This window comes from Takifugu rubripes, chromosome 20 (assembly GCF_901000725.2).
Source record: "Takifugu rubripes chromosome 20, fTakRub1.2, whole genome shotgun sequence".
NCBI classification, from domain to species: domain Eukaryota; kingdom Metazoa; phylum Chordata; class Actinopteri; order Tetraodontiformes; family Tetraodontidae; genus Takifugu; species Takifugu rubripes.
In genome coordinates, this window is record NC_042304.1 from 728,678 (window position 1) to 743,427 (window position 14,750).

The 14,750-nt window shown below is 42.5% G+C and overlaps 1 long non-coding RNA gene across 1 annotated transcript in view; it reads left to right on the forward strand.

Moving 5' to 3' along the window:
* The first annotated feature begins 439 nt into the window (after window positions 1-439).
* Window positions 440-14,750, forward strand: part of LOC115247191 (uncharacterized) — a 67,870-nt gene continuing 53,559 nt past the window's right edge. Inside the window, exons 1-2 of the long non-coding RNA XR_003886247.1 lie at window positions 440-494; window positions 619-681. This is a non-coding gene — a long non-coding RNA (uncharacterized lncRNA). The remainder of the gene's footprint in view (window positions 495-618; window positions 682-14,750) is intronic.

Consider the following 14,750-nt stretch of genomic DNA (forward strand, 5'->3'; position numbering starts at 1 on the left):
AGCACAACACAAGTTAAAGCTAGCTGAGATGCGTAGTTACGCCTGTAAAATCCTGCAGCACTACTCCGTACATTCCCACAGACCATTCAAGTCTGGAAAACAAGTGAAACATTGCTAGCTTTTTTTTTTTTTTAGTAAGCATAGACAAGCGAGAATACAAAACCCTGACTGTTATATATTTGTGGAGCCACTTTGAATTCTTTCAACCCTCCTAAAGCTCCAGATACGCAAAAGTCCTCGTAACCAGTGTAAACAGAGCATGACTTTTTTTTTTTCAGCACAAAAGAGGGTTAGTGTAGTTTTTCCCACAAGGTTAACCGTTTTCAAATGGTCAGGGTTGTAGATTGGAAGTGAAGGGCGTGCTCCTGGGCGAGAGAGGGAAGAGAGGATGAGAGAGCGGCCCTAATACGGCATCTCATTACAACCTCTGTCAGGATCCCTCTATTCTGCCATCAGCTCTCTTTAACTTGGTACGAGCCCAACCGTCGTTCCGTGTGAGTGTGCCGCCAAGGAGGCATTTACAAATAAATGAAAAATGTCACATTTGATTTCACTCCTCTGTGACTACGACGCCGCTGCTTTGTCACAAACTGTCTTTGTTGTTCTGGTCTCTTGCAGGTCCCGTAGCCAGTGGCTGTGGATAGGCTGTGGCAGGTTCAGGCCCTCCGCCTCTCTCCCAGGGTAAGCCCGTAGACAATGACCTTCCCTTAATGTTGCTGGGAGACTGATTCCTCATTTTACTTTCAGCCTCCGCTCTTTTACTACTATTGTTCTTGTCCTTGAGTGGCATACGAGTGAGCAGGAAGTTGGAGGTGGTTTGCAATGACAGGGAAATAAAGAGCAGGTAAAATGGCGTGGCGTGTCGTTTAGGGAGAGTCAGCGTGGTGCCGTCTTTAACCCTTGGCTTCGTGGTTTTACCTTAGATGCCCCGGCTTGTGCTGCCGTTGCCTCACTGGAATGGAATTAAAGGATATTCTGCTTTTTCTTCAGCCATTTTATGTTAAGAGGAAAACTCCAATTGTCTTTTGGAGGGATTTCAAGTGTTGAAAAATTTCTGCTTTTTCTTTGTGATCAAATGTCCTTGTTGTGCTACTCTAAGATACAACTGATCGGCTGGAAGAGTTTATTCCTAAATCTACAGTCACATTTACATTTTTCACTGCTTTTAACAAACTGAAAGCATCCGTGAAAACAGCAATGCTTTTCTATTTTAATTCATTTACTATGCAAGATGTTGACATTCCGGGATAGGCGGCACAGTGGGGTTTTTCCTAAATAAATACGGCAGCGTTCCTTTTGCATACAATGTAATCAATAAAAGGTATAACAATCATTACAACTTATCTCATAAAGCCAATAAACACATAGATTCATTTTCCTGTGCAGTCTATTACTATAAACAATGGTGCTATATTAGCGTCTGTATGCAACATTAGCATGTTTCATTGGTTCAACCTTCTAAGCAGGCATTAGACTCAGAGGACAAGTTATTATTATTATTATTATTATTATTATTATTATTATTATTATTATTATTATTATTATTATTGTTATTAGTATTATTGTTGTTGTTATTATTGTTATTATTATTATTATTAGATTGGAATCAATGAAAAGCGCCATTTTACCCATGGAAGAGTTCAGGTGGTAAGATAATATAACATTCTCATCATCCTGTTGACTCCATAGCGACATCAAATGTAGGAACTTCCTCAAAAATAAGCATGAACCAGGCTATTCTTCATTGTGTGATGGTTCTTCGTGTTCTATATGCACCCGTATAGAACCGTAGGAAACACGATGCCATAGAAAAAGACAGATGTCTTTTTCTAAAGTATTATGTTTCCTCAGTGTGCTAACACACATGTGTTGTGTACAGTTAACCCTAGACAGTTAACACTTCTGATTGGCCATTCCATCATTACACATTCACATCAAGAGCACCTGCCTACAGATGTATACATACAGATACTTACTTATACAGCTAAACACTATATATTTGCTTACCTTTGTCTCGTCACATTACGTTAAGTACGCTCCCAAGTCCCAGATGGACTGTATGTAGCTGCTATCATGTGTGCGAACAGAGAATAAAGGCTCCTTCTTTCGTTTTTTGAAAGGAGGTTAAGCCTCTTTGGACTGTTTCTAAAGGGAGGGTGGGATGTTGCGAGGAGGGGGAGATAGTGGGACCATGAAGGAAGTCTAAGAGGCAGGACATCTAGGTGGAAACAGTCTCTTCCACCTGTGGAGTGTCATGCAGGTGGCCTTCCTGAAGGCCCCCGTGTTGACTAGTAGTAGCGTCATGTTTTACAGTACAAGTTTGTGGAATGAAGGCCGTCGTACAGCTGGATGCTGCTCTTTATCTGTTGCCTTTTGAAGTTCTTTTTGAAGACTGTGCATCAATTGTCAGCCATTGTAAACATAAGATGAATATTAATGTCATGATTATGTGCTGCCCACATCCGCTGCTCTCCCAACACCGAGGGCTTAAATGACGGTCTACGCTGGCACCACTTGAGGCGTCACTGAGGTCAGAGTTACAATGGAAGGTAAATGTGCTGATTATGGGTTCAGAGGTTGTATTTAAATGTACCCAGTACATCCATCGAGGGGAATAACCTTTAAATATACTTTGAAAGCGTTTCAGCAAGGCACAGACACACACACAAACACACACACACAGGGTTAATTACATAAAAAGAACTGAAATTCAGTAGACTGTAAATAAAGAACCTTCATTAGCTCTGCAGAGTCTTGCTTTCATATAATCTTTGAGTTGTGACCTTGTGACCTCTGTGTTGCTGCTACGATGCTACACTGACTCTGGAAAGCGGAGGTTTGGCGCGCTCTTGGAAATAGCGCGCCATTGAGTGCGCATTTTAGATCATTAACGTCCTCTGTTCGATGGACTACTAAAATCACAGCGTGATGTGATTAAAGATAGAGAGGAGACAAAGACCACTGACATGTTGCTCTTATTCAGACTGGCGTGAAGAGGAGCAGCCAGATCAGCAGCCTGATCCCAGACATTCTGTATGAATCACAAAACAGTGCATGTGCTGGAGCCAGACAGTGTATCTCTGTCAACAGGGTCAGCTTTGGTGATGATGGGACATATTTGGTGGAAGACATGACTGATGCATCACAGCGAACATTTGTACAAGCTCGCTGGTGTCGTTCTGACATAGACCTTGATTGGCCGAGGAGAAAAAGGTCATGTGTGTGTTCGGGTGTGTGTGTGTGTTTGATTGGCATATGAATGATGAGTTCTCTTCACTCAAGGTGACTTCAGAGGAGTCATCCATTTCTCCAGTCAATGTCTCCCATTACTTGCTTCACTGCACTACTTAGTCTGCATTCACACCAGAGCAATCATGACCTGTTAAGTGACTCTCCACTACACTTCAGCCTCTTTTGAGGACAGAATATCTGAAAAGGTAACTATTTAAACAGGAATGTGCAGCCTGGAGATGGTCTGAGTGCATTATTGGATATTCAGAACTTTGTATTAGGAACTGATCTGGAAGTCAAGAACATCTTTCTGTTGTGTCAGGATATATTGATGTGAAAAGCAACATTTTATCAAATCGGTATGCGAGATGTTTGCTGCACAACTATACCTCAGCGGTTCAGCGTAAAGCTCCGTGGGATAGAAAAGCTTGTTTTTGCAACCACAGCCTGGTTCCAAGGTGCATTCATTCAGCCAGAAAGACCAATCATAGAATGCAGATTTGTGGCTTATTAACAGCAAAGGAAAACTAAATTCGGAACACACAGATGAGTAGTTAGATCCTTTCTGGAGCCCTTAAACTTTAGCTCTGGGCTCCTTTCAGGTCTCTTGATCCGTTTTAAGATGGCTCTCCACTTTGACTGGAGTCTGTGGTGAATTTGCTTGATCGGACATGAACCTAAAAGACTCAAGGCCTCGCAGCAGACTGAGCTGCCTCCAGAACTTAGAGAGAGGTGGAGGATGTGCACATCTGGAGAAGGCCACAGAAACATCTTGCTGGAACAATGAAGATTCCCCTGAGCCCAGTCACCTCCCTCATCCTAAAATAGAGAAGGTGCAGAACAACCAGGCCTCCAAAGAGCCGTGGGTGCCCAGGAAACCAAAAATTGAGCTGGACTAACCCGAGGAACCATAAGCCTCCAACATGACCTGAAAACCTCTTCACAGCCTTCACATGCTATGGTACTAGCCAGGAAGTGGCGCTAACGGTTGATGCCACTCCTTTTCCTGCTGTTAATGCATTACTTTTATGCTGAACATGACACAACACATTTGTGGATGATATTTAAAAAGCAATAAATGCTACATAGGCATACATACAAACATATGTATCTACACACACATATAAACAGTGTTTTCACGCTTTTGTACTATATGTTTAAATGCAGTTGTTTAGCATTTTTATTCAAATGTCCATTTAATAATATATACTCTATATATGATATATTAAAATCTATCTTTTATCCAAATAATGAAATACATTTTGGAATAAAAGTAGAAGTAAAATATTTTGTTGTCCATGCAAAATATATCTTTCTTATATACATCTAACTCAAATATGTTTTATGTGAAGGAGTCTTGGGTGTGGGGTTAAGAGTGTGCGGAAGACTGAAGGGGATCTCTCTCAGCAGCATTACTGAGAATAAAAGCTGTTGTATGTGTCCGTATGACAAGCTAGCATATTGATGCACTAAAAGGTTAGCTTTGCATTACAATAGTGGTTGACATTTTCCACTTAAATTGGCCACAAAGAGAAGGCTGCTTACACCAGCCTGGAGCAGACTATAAGCTAGCTTTCTATATCTTTTCTATTGGTTGTTTAATTATGCTTCATTTATTACCATTAAATAGTTCATATTTTTTTTTAAATAAATACATTTACGTACATTTACCTCCTTGGATGTTTTCCACTTTTTTTGCTTTTATTAATGGAATTTTGGTGAATTCACAAAAAAGCTCCTCTCATGTCTAAGTGAAGGCAAGTTTTTGAACTAATGTCACACACTCACATTGAAAGATAAGAAGCCAAAAGGACAAGACGAAGAGCAGCTACCAGTAAAAACTACTGGAACTCACTGGAACACATGAATCCAGACAGGCGGGTAAATGCAGAAGGGTTTCAGGCAAAAAAAGAGTCAGAAACTAGAATAGCCAATATAAGAAAAGACCGGAAGGTGTGACTAAAGCTCCCTAAGCAGTGCAGGGAGGACCTGTATAAATACCATCACCGATGAGAAGCAGCTATGGGGGGTGGAAGGTGATCATAGTGTAATACACAGCAGGGGAGAGACGGAATGACAACAGAGCTAGTGAATGAAGAACCCCCTCCCCCAGGACAGAATAATCAAAAGTAAAATCACAGCAATTAATGAGAAATCAATTGTGTAACTCAACACAGCTCCAGCTGTTGCTGAAGTAGAGATCACCTGACTGCAGCTGATGTGTGTCTAAAATCACCTGTGTCTGGAGCTCCACTCTCTGGTTCATCAGTCTTCCTACAGCTGTAACAGAAGGACTAGAAGCAGCTCAGAGAAGTCATTGAAAGGAGAAGTCAGGAGATGCTCCAATAAGATTTCCAGCTCTCCAGACATCCCAGAGTCCAGTTGGATCCTCTAGAGATGCTTCTCAGCAGGAGTTTGAAGGAAGAAAAAATGGGAAGTCCAGGTTAAAATCACGGCTTTAAAAGGCCAGTATCAATCAGCCCAGTGTACAGGCCCTGCGCACTACTAGTTTATGGTTCATCATTTATCCACCCAATAGAATCAAATGTCATCACTATAGCTGTGTTGTATGTAGGCATATGTGGGCTGGTGTGTTCTCAAGTCCAACAGGCACACAACCTTCTCCCTACTTAATGGTACAGCAGCAACTTGTGTTCCAGTTGACTGAATTTTGGTTTTGACTTGTTTGGCTCTGGGTACCTGAATGCACACCGAAGCCACTGTACCTCTCCAGTACAGTATTGATTTTAAATTAGTGACATTAGTTTGACAAAAAAGTGACAAGATAAACATGTAACATCTGTCTGTGTGGTAACTGCACACGTTTGGTGCTCCTTGGCCCAACAGGCCTCCAAGAGTTGCGGGTCTGGTATAAAACCTAAATGTTAGGGTTTGGGTTGTTACAGGACCCGAAAGCAGGAAAAACAGTGATAAAAAGTCCAAGAAAATAGATTTTAATCATAAACAACTCTAGCTGGCAATCCTCCTGGACCGCAGAAAAGCACTTGTCCAGTCTTCCAGGGCGCACAGAAAGCTCCAGAGCGGAGCCAACACAGGAGTCCAGTCCCACGCACTCTCCACACTCGCAGGGCAACGTGGAGACCAGAGAGACCACCAAAACTCTCTGACGCTGGTAGGCAGGCGCTCCGTCCTTAAATAGGTGGCTAGGTGTAGATTGCCGACAGGTGCGCCCGCCTACAGTGCCAGCTGTAGCAAATTATCAGCTCCTCCACGCCCCCTGCAAGAAAAACCAAACACACAACCCAGAACCCCAGACCCCAACACTAAAGACGTTAAGTCTTTTCCACTGTCTGTTTTTAAAGTAGCCTTCTAAAAGTATTCAGACCAACTCAACTTTTCCACATTGTTCCGTTTATCATCTTGTGTTCAACTTCAACTTTTATTGGGATTATGTATGACAGACCCAGCAGACTTGGTCTGTAATTGGCCCGGTCTGAAGTCCTCTAGAGAAGCTGTGGTAGGAAGGTAGGAGTTCAGTCACTCTCCATCCAGGCTGATTGAACAGGAGAAGCTTCTCAAAGAAGAATGGACAGAACATCTTCTGAGACTGAATCAGAGCTGGTAGAGACAGGCTGAAAGACTTGTAGTCCTAGAACATGATGCCCTGCAGTAAATAAACAACTATAATATGAGCATATAGCGAACACTACAGGAGCAGTTCAGAGATTTGTTCTGTAACATGAATAACACTGTACACAGGTTTAACACCCGTTATAACAACACCCGTTGAAACACTTAAAGCCAAAGCAACCTGTTGTCAGTGAAACTTGTGATCTCTATCCACGTCAAAGTTACATCAGGAAACTGCATGAATGCCTTTAAGTTGGGATTGGGTTGGGAGCAGCAATCGGAGTATACCTCGGTGTACTCTGACCCTCCCAGCTCAGGCGGCTCTTTCTGCACAGCTGTGTTTGTGTATGTGTTGTGAACCTGATTATGATTATGTAAATAAGTAGTTCCACATTAAATATCTCCAATTATCTTCTAAATGGCTCGTAATTAGTATTGATGATGAGATGCTACCCGTTCAAGTCACCTTCTGTGTTCTGAAAAAGGGGCCAGTTTCACCTTTGATTAGTCCAAGACGGCTACAAGGCAGCTTTTTCTCCAGCGCTGTACATAACGGCATCCAAACAATAACTTCCGCTGTCCTGAGATTACCCCCCCCCCCACCCTCCCAGCCTCTGACTACACTTTGTCAGGCCACTGACTCTTGATAGGCTTGCATTTATTCAGTTGAGTAGGTGGCAACAGATGCTTCCAACTCTTGGCCTGCGTTGGCTGCAGGAGTGGCGGTGTGTCTCATCAGTATTCACTTGGACAGACATCCCAGTTGCCGTTTCATTAAGCCAAGATCACGTCATGTTCATCAGACCCTTCCTGGGTGCGTTTAAATTTACCGTGTAAGCAGGGACGCAGATGTCCAATTAAATTCGATTATCTTGAGTTAATGATATTTATCACGCAACAGCACCACTCAATGAATCATTTCACACATTCTCTTGTGCTTTTGAGTCAACCGGCACTTAAATACGCACTGAAACTCTGGTCAAAAACACTTGATTTAGGACTTACAAGTTTTAGTAGGTTAACAGAGGGATTCTTAAGGGCATCAGTTCCACGGGCTGAGTTCCAGGAATAGCTTGATTAATAATTAAAATGACAGTCATGTACAGTATTTTCTGCTGTGGAACGTGAAAGAACATTGAACATGATACATGTCATGAACCGATTATCATCGCTACACATCTGCCAAGAAAAAGACTAAGAAGTTTTAGCACATGGATCCATGGTCCAGTGGTTCTTAGCACACCAGGCTCCCATCTCCGCCTGAACAAAACAGGCCAAAGCTCTCATCACACTGGGGACATGCAACAGAATCACAGCATGGATGACATGGCAGCGAGTCTGAACACAGGAGACAGAAATTATGATGCAATAAATATATATATGAAACAATATGATATAAAACTCCTTTATGTGGGAAGCAGCCTTTATGGAAAAAGTACATAACTTTAGTACACACACAGCATTTAACTGTAACACTTTTAACCAACTTTATAACCAATTATATCATTAGCTTCTTTCATGAAATGTCGCTGGATCGAAGTGTTCTCAGAACTGAAGTCATCGCAAAATGGAGTTAGTACTGGTGGCTATCTAGCCAGCTCATTGTTTGCATACAGTGGAAAAACAAGCTAACTTTCTAGATATACCGTATTTTCATGACTATAAGGCGCACATAAAACACTGAGATTTTCTCAAAAATTGACGGTGCGCCTTATAATATGGAGCGCCTTGTGTGTGGGCTGAGTTCCAAAATCTGCTGTGCGCCTTTGGTGGGTGCACTAGGGTAAACGCTCCGCCAATCGATTAGCAGCACACCTACGAGTAAGGATCCCCTGAAATGGCGCCGGTCAAGCGATACGCGTATGAATGAGGCTTACTTTAAACTGCAGGCCATCGAATATGCGGCTGAAGATGGCAATCGAGCAATCTTAGTGTTTTCGCTTTATGAGGAGGCGGCATCTCTCCATACGCGCAAGGACAAGTGTTGCGCAGCGGCTGCCCGCGGATTACCAGGAGAGGGTGGCCATCTTCCGCACCTACTGCCGCAACAAGATAACCGCGCCCAGCCACATCACCAGCATGGATGAGATCCCTCTGACTTTTAACATCCCTTTGACCCACAAAGTGGAGAAAAAGGGACCGGCACGGTGGCAATACGCACAACGGGGCACGAGAAGTCGTCGTTCACCGTGGTTCTCGGCTGCCACGGAAACAGACAGAGCGCTGGATGACGGAAGGCGGGCGAGTTATGCCACCATATGCGGATGGATTGTAGACGCTTGGGCTATGATACCGTCTTCATGTACTGTAAGAGCTTTCACAAAATCAATGCTGAACCGGAACCGGTCGGTGAGTCCGATTCAGATGATTAAGAAGAGGAATTCGGGATGTTGGACATTGAAATAGCGCAGCTGTTTAATTCAGATACAGAAGATAAAAACTTTGATGGTTTTGAGGTGGAAGAATGAATATTTTGTTCAATAAATGTGTCGAAGCTCACTGTTTTACTTCCGTTGTCATTTTTTACTGTATGTTTTAGCATGCGCCTGATAATACGGTGCATCTTATGTATGTTTTAAATACAGAAATAGCACCCATAACTGAAACTGCGCCTTTTAATACAGTGCGCCTTATGGTTGTGAAAATATGGTACTCGCTTGTTCACAGTAAGCTCATCGTGAAGCAAACAAGTCTGTTTAGGTTCCAATAACTTTGAGATTGAGTCAAAGCGACGTTGTCTCCCATTTCCTCGACTCCGTCAGTACGGTAAAGAACTTCAAGTTGATGAAACCACTTCCAGTAATTCCCGTTTGTTCCACTTCTTTCCTTGAGTGGCCGATAATCATCTTTGGTTATTTTAGCTGTTCTGGATGTCCCTTTTATATCCCCTGGTTCCTCTCTTGGACCAGGACGTGGCCTTGCTTGTAGCCATTAAGATTTATTTGGTAAAATCAAGAAAAAAAACGTTGCTTCTCGTGACTCCACAGTGACATTGATCCCCCGGTCAATCTGACCTTTAAGAGACTAAAATTAACATAAAAATTAAACTAGTCACCAAAAAAGTACTGACCCGATCCAGGTAGCTGTAGCCTCCAGACTGTGTCTACTCATGCAGCTGCATTATAGGGCAGGAAGGTTCTGCCATAAATTTATCTTTACTGTAGACGCACTCGAACCAGCATTCGTAAATCCAGATCCAAAATGACGCCGGGATCAGTGACTCTAGAGCCAGTTGAGATTCATTCAACAGTATTGATCCAAAACTGATTTAAGCCCCTGGAGAGTTTGTGAAGCTGAGGCAGCTGCCTGAGAGCAGAGCAGAGCTCGACTGGCTCTCAGACGCTCAGAGATGAGAAGCACAGGAAAACCCAACTGTGCAGGAGAAAGAGGAAGATGACTGGTTAACCTGGCTGAGCCGTCCTGGCTGGAGGAGTTGGTGGTGTCTGGCTGGCATAAGCCCAAGTTCTCTTCAGGAATAATCAGGTTCTGTATCAGGTTCCGTATCAGGTTCCATATCAGGTTCTGTATCGGGTTCTGTATCAGGTACCGTATCATGTTCTGTATCAGGTTCTAACTATGACATGGATGATTAAGAAAGTACACAGCCCTCTTCAGGAATGTTTTGAAGTGAGAGGAGAATGTTAGTGCTGAACGTTGAACTGCAAACATGACGACAGACATTAATGTAAAGCTCATTTTCATGTCTTTCCCAGCTTCTGTGGAAACATGGTGCAGCCCCCGGACCTGAGAGAAGCTGCATACAGTCAATCCCTCCTGCGTGGAAACACAGCAGAACCTGATACAGAACCTGATACAGTTGGGTTGTTCAATGCCATAAAAGCAGCCCGGCTAAGGTTCAGTAGGCTGATGTGTTTCGTTGACGGTGAGGGAGAACAGCCAGAACCACAGAAAGAACCTTTCTATAATGTCACTGTTGTCAGTGTCAAGGTGTGAGCCCAAAAGCTACAAAACCAAACGAGCCACAGATAATAAGGCAACGGCTGCAAACCCTAATGTGTTGATTAAATTGGAGCATGCATCTGTGCTCCTGAACGGGTGTCATTCTAACATCACAGTGCTGACCTCCGGAACACATTAAAGCTCCATGAGGTCCAGCCCAGCTCAACACGCTTCCTTTCTCTTAACCATGCTCATCGTCATCTCTTTCAATCAGCTGTCATCAACACCAATTTGCACGCACTTGCTCAACATATTAGCTGAGTTAGAAACAGAGCAGCTGCATTGTTTTGCTGCATCAACCAACACATTTTTAATACATTAATCATTTTTATGGGTTTTGTTTTACATTAAAGTGTGTTGCTGTTTCATTTTCAAAAGAGTTTTCATGCTATGTTGGTTTTAGCTCCTCATCCTGGTTTACAACTTCTATCTTTTTGTACCCTGTGAGCTAATGAGCTAATATGAGAAATAGATGATAATAAAGAGGTGATGTGTTCCTCCAGTAACAGTTTTCTTGGTCAGTGAGTTGCTTTTATTTGCTATCTCTGCAGTGATTCAGCATTTTAGTCGAGTTTCTACTTTAGTTTTGGCCTATTTTGGGCGGCAGCACTCACTTTAAGGTGCCGCTGACTTTTTGGAGGTTAACGTCTCTCATTTCTGCCACTTTGACTCACCTCCTTGCATCATTGTTGGGCAGATTTTCCTGCTGACCATGTCTCCTAAACCCTCTGGTCCATTTATCTCGAAGACCATTTGCAGTTCTTCGAGAACATCTTTACGTTGACTTCACAGCTACTTCAGTGGAAGAGGCATCTGTCCACACCGCCCCCTGCTGAATCCGCATCTTCTTTTGCAGGTGGTTTAATATCTTTAATGAGGGAATGTTAACACGTTGCCTGGGGTTGGGATGGAATTGTACAGATCTGATCAGATGACAACTTAACTCACACTTAATGAACAAAGGATTGCACAGCATAACCTCCAGAATGCTCCATATATTAGCCAGCCAGGTCTGTTGTTGAGGCTGACACAGGTTGCCATGATGCAGATGCCTACAACATTTGTAATAAAGCAGAATATTGGCTAGGATTGGCTGCTGAGGGGCATTATGAAGCAGGATTATCTCTTCATGGAGGAGATTGAGCACAGGGAAATGATCAATGGCAGCAAGAGAGAGGAGGGTTGTTTGCAGTGGGATTAAATATATCAACACCAGATGCGCTTTTTCTGATCCCCAACCCTTATTAAATACCTCCAGTTCAGCAAAAGTTTATCCTTTACAATTCATTCTCTTTTCTCTCTGTATTCACCTGAGGCAGCTGGGAGGCTTTTGGCTACCAGATGCTGTTAAGGTTCACATTAGTACAACCCACCTTCCTCTGTGGAGCAGCATGTCCAAATTGGGGGAAAACTGTCTAAAATAACATTTGCAGGCTGGAACTTGCCATTCAACACAACTTTTTAGGTCCTCTGGAGTAAATGGGACGTGGGAGGGGGGGCTCTCACAGCCTGGCTCTCTTAGATATCCAAGTATTGTGGACTCTTATTGTGGAGGAGCACCTGATGTTTTTCCTGTTGAGGGAGTCCGAACGCACTGATACGCATCACAACCTTAAGCATCATGTTGCTAACAAGACTGGAGCTACCTTGAAAATGTACAAGACACATCCAACTAAAGTTATTTCATCCTAATAAAATGGCATGATGGTGTTCTGATCATATGTTTATGGATATTGAAAGCCAAAGTCAGACCAGTTATTTATCACTTTTGCGAGTGGCTTACACGTTGAATCTTAATCTCAATGTATTGCTCAGAAGTATACTGTAAGTATGTGTCAGTTTGAAAGATTATGTTTTCACAAGATTAACAGGAGAACAATTTTCTAAGCCTTATTAGGTTGAATTGCATTTGTATTACTCTTCTATGTTCTGCTTGGTCATCTTTTAAAAAAAAAATATAACTACGGTAATAAAACTGCATTCTGTTGATCTAAAAGCAGAAGATATGAAAGAGTGTTGTGGTAAAGTGCCTGAAGTTGGGGGGGGGGGGGGGGGGGGGGTTGTTTAGCATTTACCAGTAGCACCCTGTTTTGGATGATGAGCCTGAGACTCTTACTACCAAACTGCAGATATTTGGACACTAGACAATGTCAATTCTGTTATTTTAATCAATATTTTAGAACGTGGAGTGGAGCAGTAGTAGCTCAGTCTTCAGAAGAAGCCAGAACACCTTCAGAGCACTGCCAAGGTACCCTTAAGCAAGGTACTGGTCCCCCAAATGCTCACATAGAGCCCTGTGATGACTCATCCACAGTGGACCCCCAACCCCCCATTATGTCATGTTTTTCATCTCCTTTTCATCAATTCTTCTTGTCATGCTAATGTTTTAGCATAAACAAACAACATATGCTACTATATCCTCTTTAACAGGCTAATTTGCTCTCTGATCGGGATTGTGAGGATGGAATTTTACCTTCGCTGTCGGAGCTGCTCGGTGGATGGTGCCTTCACGCCATTATCTATCTTGCATAATGTCGCAAAAGAGAAGTAAATTGAAGAGAAGCACAAAGTGGCTGCCTTAAAACATAAACAGCAGGAGCTGAAAAAAGAAAGTCTTGAAAATGCAGAGTTCCTGCTCAATACATGGTGGAGTTCATCTTTCAGCAATTTTCTGGATAATGAGATTATATAAAAGTCTGAGTTATAGTTCCAGTTACAAAGCGGAAGAGGGCAGAAAATGTCAGTCAGGGAACTTTTCACCGCAGATACGTAACTGTTTCTGCTGGATGAGAGGTGCCGGCGGGATGCTGCTCAGTAACTCCTGTCTGTTGAGGGTGATAAACAAATGCTTTTAGAAAACATAGTGTCTTTACAATTCATCCACTTTCACAATCTAAATTTGGTTTTCACAGACATTTTGGAGTCCAGAATTGTGCTGAGTTGCCTTCTGATCTTTTTCCGACTGACCTGGATGTGGAGGTAGATAAAGACTCGTTTATAAGTTCATCAGGCTGTAACCAGAGAAATAATGTTCCAACATGTTTAAAGTGACATAGTTCTCGCGTCACTGATCCATGATCTCTGAGAAAAAGGAAACATATAAATCATAAAGTTCACCATGAATGGTGAACACTGTCCATAAAATGGACAAAGTGTGTAAACCCAGCTGGTCAGCTGTTATGTTGCCCCAAGTAGGGAGGAAGTGGATTGGCCACATAACACGTGGAGACTCTGGAGAAGCTCAGAATTGCGGGGGTCGCCCCAAGACTTCGGGTTCATCAGTTTGCTGCTGAGCCGGTTCTATTGAGGCGGTTTAAACAGTGCTGCTGTGATTGGTGCACCCTTCACATGGCTCACGCAGCACCACTCTGATTGATAATGGGAAGTTCCCAGTGCTTGTCTCACAGGCGCTGAGGACACTTGTTGGATAATTCTTTTGCTCAGCTGGGAAAAAGAGAAAGGCAGTAATGCTATTACACTTAGCTAACCCTGAATAATCATGTCCAAAAAGACAGACAGATAGACACATTTTATTTTGTTGATGCAATCCTGATTCCCCCCGCCGCTTATCTGACAAATGTTGGTGTTTCCAACAGGCTCCTTACAAAATATGAAAAAAACTGTAACTGACAAAAAGCAGAGTAGATTTAGGTGACTCCAATAGAAACGTCTTTAAAGCTTTACATGTAAATTTCCTTTCAAATACTGAAAGTCATTTTGCTCACATATCTGAATTTAAAATTAAATTGTTTATTAAAAAATAATCAAAAATGTGCTGAGGTACATTAAAGTATGATTGTGCAGACACCAATTTAACTTATGTTAGCATTTATTTAGCTGTAATACTGGAAAATTTAAAAAATTTAAATTTAAATTTAAATTAACTGGATCTGTCCAGTTAATGCAAAATCAAAACATTACTGTCAGGGACCAGAGGAGAACCCAAGAGCGACACCAGAGTACGGTTA